Source organism: Myodes glareolus, chromosome 14 (assembly GCF_982192425.1).
Source record: "Myodes glareolus chromosome 14, mMyoGla1.1, whole genome shotgun sequence".
Classification (NCBI taxonomy): domain Eukaryota; kingdom Metazoa; phylum Chordata; class Mammalia; order Rodentia; family Cricetidae; genus Myodes; species Myodes glareolus.
The window spans coordinates 22,755,992-22,771,569 of record NC_142039.1 but is presented as its reverse complement, the minus strand read 5'-3'; the positions used below and the strand labels follow the sequence as shown (position 1 = coordinate 22,771,569).

Here is a 15,578-nt window from a genome sequence, read left to right as displayed (position 1 = left end):
ACTCCACCTGTCTTAGGCTATGCACACATTGTTTTCTAACAATGCACTTGACAGCTCGAGATTCTTACCTAAATATACTGTTCACTCCCTTCTTTCTAAACAACGCCCTGGGCAACTTGTCAGCAGCATAGAACCCCCGGGCTGTAAGCACACCCCTCTCTGAATGGGGAAATACATTTCCGCTTCCCTTAATGGCAATCAAAACACCAGGTTTTTTTAAATTATACTTTCCTTATGTCTGGTTGTAAGGGTAGGAGGGACAATCTTGTCTCAACTGGTTTAGGTTACATGTAAAATACGACAAACTGTGTCTGCAACATGTATTTTTAAGGAGAAATCCCTATTTTCCTTCTCATACATGTGGGCATACATGTGATTAATCCAATGCATTATGGGATGAGACATCCACAGAGAAATGGTTATATAGCTGGAGAACTATCAATCAAAATGGAGATGCATCCAAATTATACCCCTAGTAGCAAACTTCTCCTTTTCTTAAACCCCATTAGAGACTCTCCAAAGAATAATCTGAACTTTTGAGTATTCTTACTCAAGGCCCACTATCAAACTTCAATTTTTAAATTGCTTTTATTTATTCATTTGTTTGTTTATTTTCCTTTCATGTCTCTGCATGTGGCGGTCACGCCCTGACCCCCAGTAGTTGCTTTTCTCCTTTCACCATGTGGATGAAACATGGATCCAATGCAGACTGTCGATCTCAGAGGCAAGCACCCATATCCAATGAGCCCCCTGACTGGGCCCTGCTGCCAACCTTGACAACACACCTCTTTTTTCTTTTCCTCCTTTCTTTATTCATTTTGAGACAGTCGCACTATACAGCCCCAGCTGTTCTGGCACTCACTATACAGAGCAGCCTGGCTTTGAACTCACAGAGATTGGCCTATCTCTGCCTGCTGGGTGCTGGGATTAAAGGTGGGAGCCCCCAGGCCTGCTAACAGGGCATTCCTGATACGCATTATCACTCTGTTGTTAATAAAGTATTTGTACTCCTTTTCAAGCATTCCTATCTAGTTCTTGAACAAGATGCCAAAAACCTAGATACACCCAACCCAGACTCCCAACACTGACAATTCCAAATAATAAATAACAAAAATGACATTTTCATATAAAGTTGAATTTTATTTGCAAAAGATTATATAAACGACAAACATCTGAAACAAAGTAAAACAGAACACATAATGTGAGTCAATAGAAAATGGGATAAATGACATTAATGGGAAAATATCATAAAAGACCAAATCCAAAAGGATAAGAAAAGCAAGAAAATGTCATAGCTTTCAAGCAATTAAGGGAAATGCAAACTGTACCAACAACACTGAACTATCGTGTTTGGTGTGGGAAGTCCTTCTGTATGTGTGTTGCTTTTATTGGTTAATGAATAAGAAGCTGCTTTGGCCTGTGGTAGGGCAGAACAGAGCTAGGCAGGGAAAACTAAACCGGATACTGTTTATTACAGGACCGGGTGGGACAGAAGCCTCTGCCAACCCAGGTTCTCCCCATTAGACTGGCAAAGGTGAAAAGCAACTGACAGCTTGTGGGAACATTCTCTTCATCTTCGTTGTTTGAGCCACAGAGTGCTTTCCTGGCGAGCAGCTGGCAGTGCAGCCAGCCCCGAACTTCCTCTCCAGAACGCCCGACTCCTGCAAATCAAAGCAAATGTATGAGACTTTTTATTATTGCATTGTCAGCAGCAGGCAGGAGTGGGAGAAGAGCTGAATGCCCGTTAGTGAGAGAATGGCTGCACAACCGTAATTATTTACTGCAGGCTAGCCAGCCATGAAAACAAACAAATTAAGAAATTTACCAGATGACTTGGAGAGATTTCCATGAGGAACTGAGAAATGCATCATGCATGAGCGGAGCAGTTTCATGACTGTCAAACAAAGGGAGTGTGTGTGTGTGCGTGTGCGTGTGCGTGTGCGTGCGTGTGCGTGCGTGTGCGTGCGTGTGTGCGTGCGTGTGTGCGTGTGCGTGCGTGCGCGTGCGTGTGCGTGTGCGTGTGTACACGTGCACTTGTAGGCAGAGGTCAGTGCTGAATGAGTGTCTTCCTCAGTTATTCTACACTTTTCATTTTGAGACAGAGTATCTCAGTGAACCTGGAGCTCACAGATTCAACTAGACTGACCTTGAGTCCCAGGAATTATCCTGGCTTTCCCTCCTGCCCCCCTCCCCGCTCAGTTCCAGGACTACAGATGTCTACAGATGTCTACAGATGTGTGCCTCTCTTTCTGGGCTTTTTTTTTTTTAAATGTGGATCCTAGTACTTGAACTGAGGTCCTTTTACTTGTGTGCCAACACTTTACCACTTGAGCAGTCTCCTCCTCCTAGAATCTTATTGTCAAATAGTTTCTTTCTATGGAACCTAAGCTGGCCTGATATTTCAAGCATTTTGAAGCTTTGGTCCATTCACATTTTATTCTCCCAAATCCTTGTTCACTCTTTGACAGTTTAGCTTCCATCTCCATCCTCAGAAAAACTTCTGTGGTCAGTCACCAATAATCTGAGTCGCCAGAGAGACTCGCCACTTTTCAACGTTTAGCCCAATAGTTCTCTAAGCAGTAAAGTTCACTTTGCTGATACCACATGTGCCTCCTGGCTTTCCTTGACTCTTTGGTTGTTTATTCTTGTGTGTGTGTGTGTGCGTGTGCATGTGTGGAGGCCCAAGGGTATTGTTCCTTAGGTGCCATCTCTTTTTAATTGTAAGACCGGGTCTCTCAGCATTCTAGACCTCACCAAATAGGCTATGCTGGTTGGCCAGTGAACCTCAGGGATTGATCTGTCTCTGCTCCTTCAGGGCTTGGATTTCATATACACACTATCATACCCAGATGAACTTTTTAAAACTTATGTGGATGTTTTACCTGCATGTGTCATGTGTGTTATGTGCTCTTAAGGGAAGAAGTAGGGAACAGGATGCTCTGATGCTGATATTGCAGACAGCTGCCAGATGCCATGTGGTCCTTTGAAAGAGGCCCCCGTGTTCTGAGATGAACCATTTCTCTCTACCTCGCCCCATCCTTCTATGCAAGCTTTCCTTGGGAGCATGCACAGGAACCTGGAGATCAAGCACCCGTTCTTGTGTATGCACAGGAAAAGGTTTACCAGCTGAGATACCCACTTAGCCCTTTGTTAATGTCTTGACTTTAAACTAAATAATCTTGTGCTTAGTCTTGAGTCTCCTTAGGTCTTATTTTTCTGTTAAGAAACATACTTCCTTAAGACTTTGAACAGCGTCCAATTCTTTCTTGGAGGAAATACAACTTGCGGACACTAGAGGTCGCCACTGTATCATAAAACACATGGCCTGTCAGGGGACACCCTTAACATCGTCTTCCAATACAACAATGACGGTGTCTTATTCAGAGAAACGGGAAGGGAGTGGGCTGCGGAGAAAAACTACAGTCTGAAGAGACTGGGGAGCCATTTCTGGTTTCTGAGGGTGGCTGTCACCTGCGGGTGTTTTGAAATATCGACTTGAAATCTAAGTAAATACCCGGCGACTTAGAGTTTCCACTTGGTTTTCAGATTTTTATCTTTGTTCGAGCATCCAAACCTTCTCACAGCCTGAAGCCCTGGAAACACAACAAAACAAAATTCAACAAAGACAGAATATGTGGTGGCTGTTACACAAACTGCTGAGAAATGATTGTCCCTCTGGATTTCATGTTGGTAGTCCAGGGTTAAACTTGAGGTAACGGAGTGGCTGATCTCGTATTTAGAATGTATGTAATTTAAGATTATTCTGGCACTGGGGAGGTGGCTCCATCGATGAAGCATTGGGACCTGAGTGTGATCTCCAGAACCCCGTGTTCAAGGCCAGACATGGTGACAGGCATTTGTCATCCCAGTGACGGTGAGGCGGGAGGTGGGCAGATTAGATCCGGGAACTCCTTGCCCAGCTAGCCTAGGCTGTTTAGTGAAGTTCCAGGCCAACGAGAGACCCTGTGTCAAACAAAAACTGGCAAATGCCTGGGAAGCAGCACCCCACATGTGTACCCCCCACACCATGATTCTAAGGGCATGAATGGATGCTCAGTCTCTTGATCTATCCATGCTGGTCTGGACCCTCTTCTCTGGTGTTGGTTAAGACCTTGAATTTCCTGGTCGCCTCAGCTGGGCAATCAAGTGGTCAGGTGAGCAGTCAGGTGGGCAATCATCACTCTTGGTGGGGGAAGAGCGTGATGATTTCTGTCACTTGGAGTCCTTCCTGTTTTCACCCTACCCCACCTCCAGCTCTTACCCTTGCCTCCTGAGCATCATTGAACTTGAAGGTCCTTTGTATTATCACTTACGTGCCTGACTTCTTGACGTGGACTGCTTCCTCGCAAGGGTTTCAGGCCCTTCACTGTCTGTTTTTGTGTCTATGAGCCACCTCTGATTCTCGCAAATGTGTTTATTCTGAAAGTCTATGAGGCAGCCGCTTTAGACTGTCATTTTCAAAAGAACAAGGTTCTTTCTTTTTAAATTAATTGTGTGCTATTTGCATTTGAAACACGAGAGAAGCCCTGGTTTCAACTAACAATCAAGACATGCCCACAAGCCAGTCTGAGCTGGACAATATTTCAATTGACACTGCCTTCTCAGACCCAAGGCTGTGCGAAGCTTGCAGTTCAAGCTAAATAGGACACTTAAGACACTGTGGAATCCATTCTCCTCTGTGCCCCAGGACAGCCTGTGGTGTCTTTGCTCCTCACAGGAGTCGGGAGACAGAGCCTAGTCTGATTCCTTCTTTGTCTCCATCCTCTCCTTTCTTCTCTCCATCCCTTGCCAGCCGCTCTCACTGCCTGCCACTATTTATCCAACTCTATCTGCCCCCACCCAGCTCCTGGCGTGCAGCTCAGGAAGCCCTGTGACTTTCCAGCTGTACTCTCAAGGCTTCTTACGGAATCACAGAGGTTAGAGGGACAATTGAAGATGAAATAAGTTAATTATAGTATTTCAAAAGCTCTATAACTGCCTCTGATAATGGAGTCATATTTTTGTGTTTATTTAGATCCAAGAAATTTTTAGCTTCCCAAGGAGTTACTTACATGTTCTTTATCTTTCATCTGTTATATATGTATGAAAAATGCATACATGTTTTCTATCTATCTATCTATCTATCTATCTATCTATCTATCTATCTATCATCTATCTATCTATCTATCTATCTATCTATCTATCTATCTATCATCTATCTATCTATCATCTATCTATCTATCTATCTATCTATCATCTATCTATCTATCTATCTATCTATCTATCTATCATCTATCTATCTATCATCTATCTATCTATCTATCTATCTATCTATCTATCTATCTATCATCTATCTGTCTATCTATCAATCATCTATCTATCTATCTATCATCTATCTATCTATCTATCTATCTATCTATCTATCTATCTATCTATCATCTATCTATCTATCTATCTATCTATCAATCATCTATCTATCTATCATCTATCTATCATCTATCTATCTATCTATCTATCTATCTATCTATCTATCTATCTATCTATCATCACCCATATATCTTTATCAACCATTCACCATTGTACCCATTTATCTATAAAAGAATTGTTCTATATTCTGTTTTATTTATCACTATTTTTTGCCTGCATGTCTTGTCTTTACATAGTATGTGTATGAATCTATACATTATATATGTTTGAAGTCATGATTGCACATAATTTGAAAGTTCTTCAGAGATTTCTCCTTTGTACTGTCTTTCTTAGGTTCTGGATTTTGAGATCCTGTCTGGCTTCCTGCTAAGCAAGATAAGGCTATATCTCATCTTCTCCACACAGAAACTGTCTCTTCACTTCTGATTCTGTTTGATTAAACTTGCATTTATGTAATTATTTATGCACGACTATTACTTAGAGGAATCTACTCAATGTATTATGATTACCAACTCCACAAGCCACAGGTTTATTCCTTTCTGAACTCTGTGACTCAACAGCTTAGTATTTCTTTCTTTACTGTGCCAAGTCTTCCTCGACTTTTTCCATCTTCCAAAACTCTGTGAATATCTTTCCTCTCTTGTCTCTTTTTTTCTCTTTGTCCTTTTAAATGTTGAAACTTTCTATTCAAAACTTTAGGTGAAGTTCGGAAGGAATTGAGTAAATAGCTTGTCCCCGAGTTTGTATAAAACACATTTTGTTTTTTTTTTTATTCTGTTAGGTAACTGGAAGCTAGAAAACTATTTCCATTTTAAAACACATTTAACACACATAGTCTTCTGGCTCCTGGAATTGGGCCCTGCTCCTGAATGTCATTTTAAAGGACAACTTGAAGAAAAAGCCATCCCTGGCCACCATCACTAAAGGCTTTAGCTGGGCCTTGGGAGGAGGTTATCTTTAAGTTGCTTACAAGACACATGGGGCCCTCTGGGCAGGTAGTAGAGAATGAGTAAAGGTTCTGGGACAGGAATATACATATTGAGATGTGAGTGTATAGGGAGCAATTAGTCAGCCAGCATGATTTAAACAGCTGCGTGCTATATTCGTAATCATTTAGTTAATCTCTCTGTATCTTACACACACACACATACACAGACACACACACACACACACACACACACACACACACACACACACACAGTGTCTTTCCTCAACTCATGTTTCAGCAAAATAAATGGGTTAGCAAAGGACTCTGGAATCATTTCAATGAAATATTTTCCTCTCCTCTTGTTCAAGTGGGCTCCATGTGAGGTACTTGGAGTTAGCTTCCTGAAGCCTTTTTTATTCCTTGGATTCAGCCTTCTCCTTTAATAAACAGATAACCATAGCTTCTGCTCCTCTGTGCATCTGCTCCCCCCCTGCCCCCCCCCCCCCGTGCCCTCAAGATAGGAAAGGCAAAGTCAAGAAGGAAGAAATGATGGGAGACGTCTTCCTGGATTTGAACTCTTGTGAACGGATCCTGGCATTTCTGGGTCTGGTAGGTGATTCAAACTGGCGCTTACTCACCATGGGGTCCTGGATGCGTCCATCTGAGAATGAGAGATAGCCTAGCGTTCTTCTTGCTGTGCACAGAGCATCTCTCCCGCGACGGCTGACAGTTAGGAGTTCTTCCTCTTGCTAGCTGAAAGATGAGAACACCATGGGCAGTGCTCTCTTAATAGTCCACAAATTGTCCACAGGAAGTACCTGCGCCCCTTTGTCTGGATGTGCAGAAGCAGCACAGGCTCGGTGAGGACAGCCACCTGCTTGTTCCTTTTTGGCTGTGTCAAGATGAAACTGAGCATCTCCTTACTGGCCACGGCTGTCTGAAACGCAGTGAAGTGAAGGATGAACCCAAACTTGGCGCTTTATCAGATGTGCACGACCACAGAAGTAGCTGCTGATGCTCTGGATGAAGAACGGAAGAGTTATGTGGTTCGAATCAGTGATGGGAACAACATACACATTTCTATGTGAAGCAAAGTGTCTTGGTCCACTGCAGAGTGGGCCTGCTATTGCATGAGGGGTATTCTTTTATAGACCAAGGGGAACTGGAGAGAGGAAGGGCAAGTTTGTTCAGGATGTATTGTGGGTGTCAATCTGAGTGTTCTAATTTGATTATTTAAAGAAAAGAAAAGAAGAGAAAAGGGCTGGGTGGTGGTAGTGTACGTCTTTAACTCCAGCACTCAGGAGGCAGAAGCTGGTGGATCTCTATGAGTTTGAGGCCTGCTTGGTCTATAAGAACTAGTTCCAGAACAGGCTCCAAAGCTACACAAAGAAGCCCTGTCTTGAAAAAGAAACAAAAAACAAACCAAAAAAAAAAAAAAAGGATGTTTCTAGACTGACAGGTACTCTGTACTCTTTAGGGCCCAAAAGAACTAGAGAAATCTGGAAGCTTCTCAAGTCTCTCTAAAGAAGATGCTGTCTATTCGTAAACAAAGAAGACAGAAGTTCAGGACTAAAGCACCCATCTTGTTACTCTGCCTGTATTGCAACACAAACGCCACACATTGCTCTGAACAAACAACACACCAAGAAAAATGATGAGGCTGCAGAATGTGCTAGACTTTTGGCCAAGGGAATGAAGTAAGCCAATGAAAAAAATCTTTATCCCTTCAAAAGAATAAGTATATTTCGATTTCCAAGACCCTTGGCTGGGGTCCAAGGAACTGTCCTCATCTCTGTTGTCAAGATGGAGTCTGGGTGTAAGCACAAGATGGACAGGGACTTGGAGGTGTGCTAAAAGCTCTACCAAGCATGCGTTAGACGACATCCCTGACTCGGTTTCCCTAGATGTGGAGCCAGCTATGACCTAAAGCTGGGACAGCCCATTTAAAACTCTCAGTCAACCATAGTCAGTGGTCACTGATGGAAAGATGCAGCCAGAAGTCTGTGTATCATAGTGGAATAGAACCTCAGGTCCAGAGCTTTGAGTTCAAGTTTCCAGTATAATCTGAGGTTTTAGTGGCTGTCACCCACCACCACAAGAGTTCTTTTGTTTTTCAAATAGATATATTAATAAATGATTCCAGAGGTTTCTGTGAGAATAAGAGGACATATGTAAGAACACTTTACAGTCTAAAATATGGAGCAAATATTAACATTGTTAATTGTCCAACAAACCATACAGGAAACATTTGTTACAAAACACAGGGAAATGAGGCACTGTTTTTAGTAAAGTAGAGAGGGAATAAAAGGGGGTATGTTATTATTTCTAGCGGTCTAGGAATTCATACACTTGGGGGGGGGGACTGGGGGTTTCTGTGTGGCAGCAGGAGGAGGCTGGGCAGGGGTTGTGAGAGAGAAGAGAGCTGAAAGGAACTGAGAGTACTGGGGCTGGCCCCACATCTGGAGAGTGGTCTCAGTGGGTACCCGTGTGCGGAAAGAATTGCTCACTGACATTTTAGCTCCTTAGGATTTTGATTCACATGAGAACCAGAAAACATTCCAGTCAGAAGGGACCTCAGATGTGTCTGCGCTGACCCTCTTAGTTGGGGTGATGAAATGACTCGCTCAAGATTGCACAGCAAACTCAAGAACAAAGGCCATTCCTCCCCACAGGCTGCCCACTCCAGGATATGGATTCTATTTCTCTCCCATGTGGGTGGATTTGGTCAACATCTGTGAACATTTTCATCTGGAGCAAGGGAAGCACAAGCGTTTGTTTTTGAACATAGCCAGAGAGTTAGTGTCCTAGTTAACCTTGACTGTCAACTTGACACAGCCGGAAGTCCTTCGAGAGAAGTCTCAATTGAGGAACTGTAGAGATCAAATGGGCCTATGGGCTTCTTTGTAGGGAACTGCCTTGCATGGTAGGGAATAGAGAATAGAGATTTGATAGGCAAAAAAGAATAGAAATACAGTGAGAAATAGGGAGGGATGTGTACACCTGGTGACAAGCACGGAGTAAGAGTGAATAAACAAGTTCCTCCTCTGTTCTCTGTGTGCGTGTGTGCGTGCGTGTGTGTGTGTGTCTGTGTACATGCAGGTCCATGTGTGAGTGCACGTGTATGTGTGTTTGTGCACGTGAGTACATGTGCACGTATGTGTGTGTATGCGGGTCAGTGTGCCAGTACGTGTGTGTATCTGTGTGTGTATGCAGTGTGAATGCATGTGTGTGTATGTGTGCTTGTGGATGTCAGAGGTAGATGGCAGCTGTCCTATTGCTTTTCACCATATTGTTTGAACCATGGCCCCTCATTGTATCTGGATCTCACCGACGGAAGAGTACCAGGGAATTTCATGTCTCTCCTCCCCCGGGACTGGGACTGCAGATGTGTACCACAGTGTTCAGTTTTTACATGGATCCTGAGGATTCAAACCCAGGTCTTGGCTTACACGGGAAACTCTTTACCCCCTGAGCTATTCTCTAGTTCTCTATTCTTCAACTCTATTCTTTTAATCAGTCATTTAGCAGTATGAATTCAAAAAAATAGTTGAATTCAAAACTAGCATTCAAAGATATGTGATGGATTAATGTGAACCACTCTTACTGCAGCCTAAAGAAGAACATACACTTCCTCTCACACTGTTGAATGCTCTAGCAGGTCCTTGGTTCAGTGTTGTCTTAGTCACTGTTCTGTTGCTGTGAAGAGACACCGTAACCATGGCAACTCTTATGAAAGAAAAGCATTTAACTGGGGCTGGCTTACAGTTTCGAGGTTTAGTTCCTTCTCGTCATGACGAAAGCATGGCAGCGCACAGACAGACATGGTGCTGGAGAATTAGCAGAGAGTTCTACATCTGGATCTGCAGGGAGCAGGAAGAGAGAGACACTGGGCCTAGACTGGACTTTCGAAACCTCAAAGCCCACTTCCAGTGACAAACTTCTTCCAACAAGACCATAGCTGCTCCAACAAGGCCACACCTCTACCAACAAGATCAAACTTACTTCAACAAGGCCACACCTCCTAATCCTTCTCAAGTAGTGCCCTTCCCTGATGACTAAGCATTCAAGTACATGAGCCTATGGAGGACACTCTTGTTCCAAGCACCGGAAGTATACTGTCTTTATGATGTGGATGTCTTATGTGAGGAGGGTGTCTGGACTGGGTGGGGGGGAGGACCCTTTGAGTTGCATAGGGCACTGGTGTTGGAAGAGAATAATAGAACAGACGTGAGACACACAGAGTGTCTTCCTTGAAGATCTATTGTTCTATTTTGTTTTTGAAAAATGTTCCAGCATGGGTATTGCTATCGCTGGAAACTCAAGGACAAGCTGCTCCCCGATGAGTGTCACGATCGATGGTTCTAGAGGAAGAAAGTCAGGTAACCTGTCCTTATCTGAATCATCCAAAAGAGGACCAAAGCTCTTACTATGTACCATGAAACTGTCCTTATATGGTTTGCTGGATTATGGAGATTATTAACATTAGAAGAAAGGAAACTAAGAACTCTTTTGCTTAGTGGATATTATTACTCTACATTATTTACCTGCGTTCAGGATTGATATTTATATTCCCAACATACCCTCGGTAGTCACTAGCCAACAGAATTGTCACTGGTTCATAAACAATGTAGACAGACATACTGTGTGTACCCACTGAATCAGATCCACATGGTGAGTTCCCCACTGTCACAGACATGCGTGACCCAAAAACACACAAGAAAGAGGAGAATGGAGATGGGCTGGGTAGACCCAGGGGGTGTGCAAAGCCATCTGTGGGAATGAAAATACCATAGCTGTAACTAAACACAGCTAACCTGGCCTTAGGGGACATGATAGGAGGAGTATTGATGAGTCCTGCCCCTGGAGGGTTTCACTCCTACAGCTCATTACCTCATTGATATTCTTGGTACCTTAACACAAGATAGGGCCACCCACAGCCTGTTAAACATTTGCAGCAAAATGGTGCGGAACAAAACAAGGGCATGATCCAGGTTTCCTGTGAATGTCACAGGAGAACAGTTGGTTACCCTGGAGTGTGTGTGTGTGTGTGTGTGTGTGTGTGTGTCAGCTGTGGGCAACATGGCTTCCTTGCACTTCCCTTCCTGACATCTGAGAGGGAAGTCAGGAGATGAACCCCACCTCTGGACACGGACGAAGGCATCCATGGGGCCAGGACCACACCTGCCAATGAAGAAACACATTGGCTTTTCCTGTAAGACTCCAGGCCCCCACAGTCCCCTGATTTGGCTGGCCATCTGGGGCCACTTGTTTTGATTTCAAGTCGTGCAGGGGAAAAAGTCCCCTGGCGACTCTCTTGTCAAACCCATGGAGTAAATGTCAATAAGTTGGGGCTCCCCCTGCCCGCCCTGTTAAGTCCCTTTTAACTGAGAACTTTGAAAGGGATTAGCTGACACAGTGAAAGGAGTTGAAACCCGGCAAAAAGTATTAGAGCTCTGAGATAAATCAGCCTCTGGACGCGTGTTGGACTTGGGATGAAAAGAAACTGAGTGGTTCAGAAATGGATGCCTTTTTCCTTGTAACCCCAGAGAACAGCTAAACTCATTTCTCACTGCATGGTTAATGGGACGGTGGTGTGTCTGGATTAATCACCGTGGTTGGAGCTGTAGGCACCATCTGCACCCAGGCAGAGACCATGCAAATGAGCAAGGGCTTGCCTGCAAAGTCTTTGTTTTAATAGAAAATATAATCACAATAAATATTTTTTTAAAATGTCGACAAAGGAGTGTTTCTTTGAAATTTATCTTAAAAACACACATACAGCCAGGCCTGGTCACCTCTGCATTGCCATATTACTCTAAATGGAAGAAATTTCTTAATTTTTCAAATTGTTCATTTTCAGTATATAGAAATGCTACTAAGGCTTTGAATGCATTTTGGGGGTGAGAACGGGGTGGATACATGCATGTAGTGAGCAGAGGTAAACCTTGGGTATCATTTCTCCAGGAGTATCCTACCCATGCTTTTGAAAGAGGGTCTCTCACTAACCTGGGGTTTGCTGGACAGACAGTCTAACTAAATCTGTGAACTTCCGACTCAGCACAAGACCCTATCTAAAATAAAATAAAATAAAATAAAATAAAATAAAGATGGAGAACAACTCATATCACTACTGGACTCCATATGCATGCTCATGTGTGTGCACACCCTTGCACACATTTGTGCACACACATATGAATATTAATATGAATATGCATACACAAACACAAAACCCATGTGATGAATCAAATCTTAGAAATTCATATTTTTTCCTAGGAAACTGTCCACTTTACCTCAGTTTTAAAATATATTGACATGAAATAATAGGTATTTATTCTTCATAATGTATCACTTCCTCTTTAGTTCCATAATTAAGACGATAGTTTCTCAATTATTTTTTGACAAGTTGATAAGTAGTTTTTTACTGAGAAAGTTAAAACTTGGGTTTATCGGTGAACGCTGCTGCATATTTTCTCAGTATTTTTCAGTATTTGTCTTTAAAACTTTCTGTTTCCCAATTTATATGATTTCTATATAAGACCTTTTGTGATTTCTTACAAGGTTTGTTTATTTAAAAATATTTTTAATGTTGAAATTTTCCCATTTGCAGAAGATGTGATCTAAGATATAAACTACCCATCTCAAACATCTCGGATAATCCTTTTGCTAGATGTCTTATTTTTCATTCTTCAAATTTCCCTCCTTTTTTCCTCTTTAAGACAATTTTTTTTTCCCAGACAAGTTTGTTCTCTCTCTCTGTAGTCCTGGCTACTTTCTATGTCTTCCTTCCTTCCTTCCTTCCTTCCTTCCTTCCTTCCTTCCTTCCTTCCTTCCTTTTTTCCTTCCTTTCTTCTTTCCTTCTTCTCTCCCTCCTTCTTTCTTTCTGCAAGTGCGTGTACACTTACAAGGTCAGAAGAAGGCATTGGGTCCTCTGGAGCTGGAGTTACAAGTGGTCATTAACTGCCTAATGTGGGTGCTGGGAGCCCAACTCCAGTCCTTTGAAAGAGCAGCAAATATTCTTAATCACTGAGTCATCTCTCCAGCCTCTACTTCTTCATTTTGACCTTGAAGATTTAGAATCCCTTAGGAGACACACCTTGGGACACGTCTGTGAGTGTTTCTCGAGAGGATTACCTGGAGCCCAGCCCTTCTTGCCTGTACTCACGTTAGGATTCTGGTTTTCCAATTCCCATTGGAATGACTGTGAAACTCTCGGCTCTCAGCTTTCTCTGGTGAAAGGGCCATTTTCTTCACACTCCTCTTCAAAACCAGTTCCAAAGTCACAAAGTCAGGTCATCCCAGCAGCTCCCTTCTCAATGCCAGCTTTTTTTTTTTGTATTCATTAGTTTTGTTGTTGTGGCTGTGACACAAGGTTTATAATAGTAATATAAGGAAGGAAAGGTTTATTTGTCTCACTTCTGAAGAGCGCCTTAATTACTATCTTATTTCTGTGAAGAGATACTATGACCAAGGCAAACTATAAAAGAGAACATTTAATTGGGGACTTGCTCACAGTTTCAGAGGTTAAGTCCCTGGCCATTATGATGGGGAACACGGTAACAGGAAGCAGGCATGGCCTTGGAGCAATAGCTGAGAGCTTACCTCTGATCCGTAAGCAGGAGGAAGAGTGAGATGGAACCAGGCATGGGCTTTTGAAACCTTAAAGCCCACTCCCAGCGACTCAGCTCCTCTCATGAGGTTACACCTTCTAATCCTTCTACCCACTCGGGGACCAAGTGTTCACACATGTGAGCCTATAGGGGCCATTCTCATCCAAGTCACCGCCGAGCTAACATGGCTCTCACATGGTAGAGAGGGAACGGTGGTAGGAGTGGCCTTAGTCAGGATTTCCACTGCTGTAAGAAGGCACCAGGACCAAAAGTGATGTGGGGAGAAAAGTGTTTATTTCAGTTTGCAGTTCCGTATCACAGTCCATCATCAAAGGAAGGCAGGGCAGGAAGTCAGGGCAGGAACGGAAGCAAGTGGCCTGCTGAGCCTGCTGTCTTTATATGATTCAGGACCACCTGACCAGCGGTCATCACCCCAGTAAGTCGGCTGGTCCTCATCAACCATGAAACAAGGAAACAGCCTACAGACTTGCCCATAGGCAATCTGATGGATCCATTTTCTCAGTTGCGGTTCATCTTCCCAGACAACCCTATCTTGTATCAAGTTGACAAAACACGAGCCAGGCCAGGCAGCTGGTCACGTGGCATCTGCAGTTGGGAAGCAGACAGGAATGAATGCCTGTGCTTAGTTTGCTTACTCTACCCCTTCTCATTCAGTTAGGATTGCAACACGCCGATTCAGCCACATTCAGGATGTGTCTTCCTTGCTCGATGAAACTCCCTGAAACAGCCTCACAGACTGTTTTAGGGAGTTTCTCTCAATGCCTCCCAGGTGATTTCAAAGCCTGTTACAGTGAAGACCAACGGTTTCAGCCAACTATGCTGTTCTATTGTAATTCATTCATAAATAGTGTACGAATTGTGTTTTATTTGTCTTTCTAATGCAGCAAGCAGTATTTACGAGTGAGCTTTCACCTTGCCAGATGGAAGTTTCTTGCCAGTCCCCCTGTCAGTAGCTGAGTCTTTTAACTTATGGTTTGTTGATGGTGTGTTGGTGGTTTTGTTTAGATTTTGAAAATAACAATGTTTCCCACACTTTCCTCTCTTTACTATGTACCAGATATATTTTCCATATTTTAACCTCATTAAGCTTTATTAAATCCTGTGAGAGCAGATACTTTCTTACTCGGGGTATATATATTTAGCATTTTCTGACTTGAATTTTCTATTAGCTCATGCTTATTAAACTTTTTCATGTCGCCAGTATTCTTTCCTGCCTAATGTTTTGATTTTTGAGGAGGTATTTATTATTATTATTATTATTATTTATTACTTTAAAAAGTACCAATCCAAATTCCCACTTCCTCCTTTCCTCCCACTTCCCTCCCACTCCCTCCACACATCCTTCCCATAACCCCCTCCAATCTTAAGAGAGGGCAAGGCACCCTGCCCTGTGGGAAGTCCAAGGTCCTCCCCACTGCATCCAGGTTGAGCAAGGTATGCATCCAAAGAGAAGGATCCCAAACAGTCAGTACAGGCAGTAGTGACAAATCCTAGTGCCATTGTCATTGGCCCCTCAGTCTGCCCCAACTGTCAACCACATTCAGAGGGACTAGTTTGATCCCTTGCTCGTTCATTCCCAGTTCAGTTGGAGTTGGCGAGCTCCTATTAGCTCAGGC

The 15,578-nt window shown here is 43.2% G+C and overlaps 1 long non-coding RNA gene across 1 annotated transcript; it reads right to left on the bottom strand.

Moving 5' to 3' along the window:
- Positions 1–1,131: 1,131 nt before the first annotated feature.
- Positions 1,132–7,471, bottom strand: LOC125417626 (uncharacterized). Its single transcript, XR_007237184.3, has 3 exons — positions 6,973–7,471; positions 3,515–3,593; positions 1,132–1,661 (listed from the first exon to the last, which is right to left on the bottom strand). It is a non-coding gene; the product is annotated as an uncharacterized LOC125417626 (long non-coding RNA).
- Between the last annotated feature and the right edge of the window lie 8,107 nt (positions 7,472–15,578).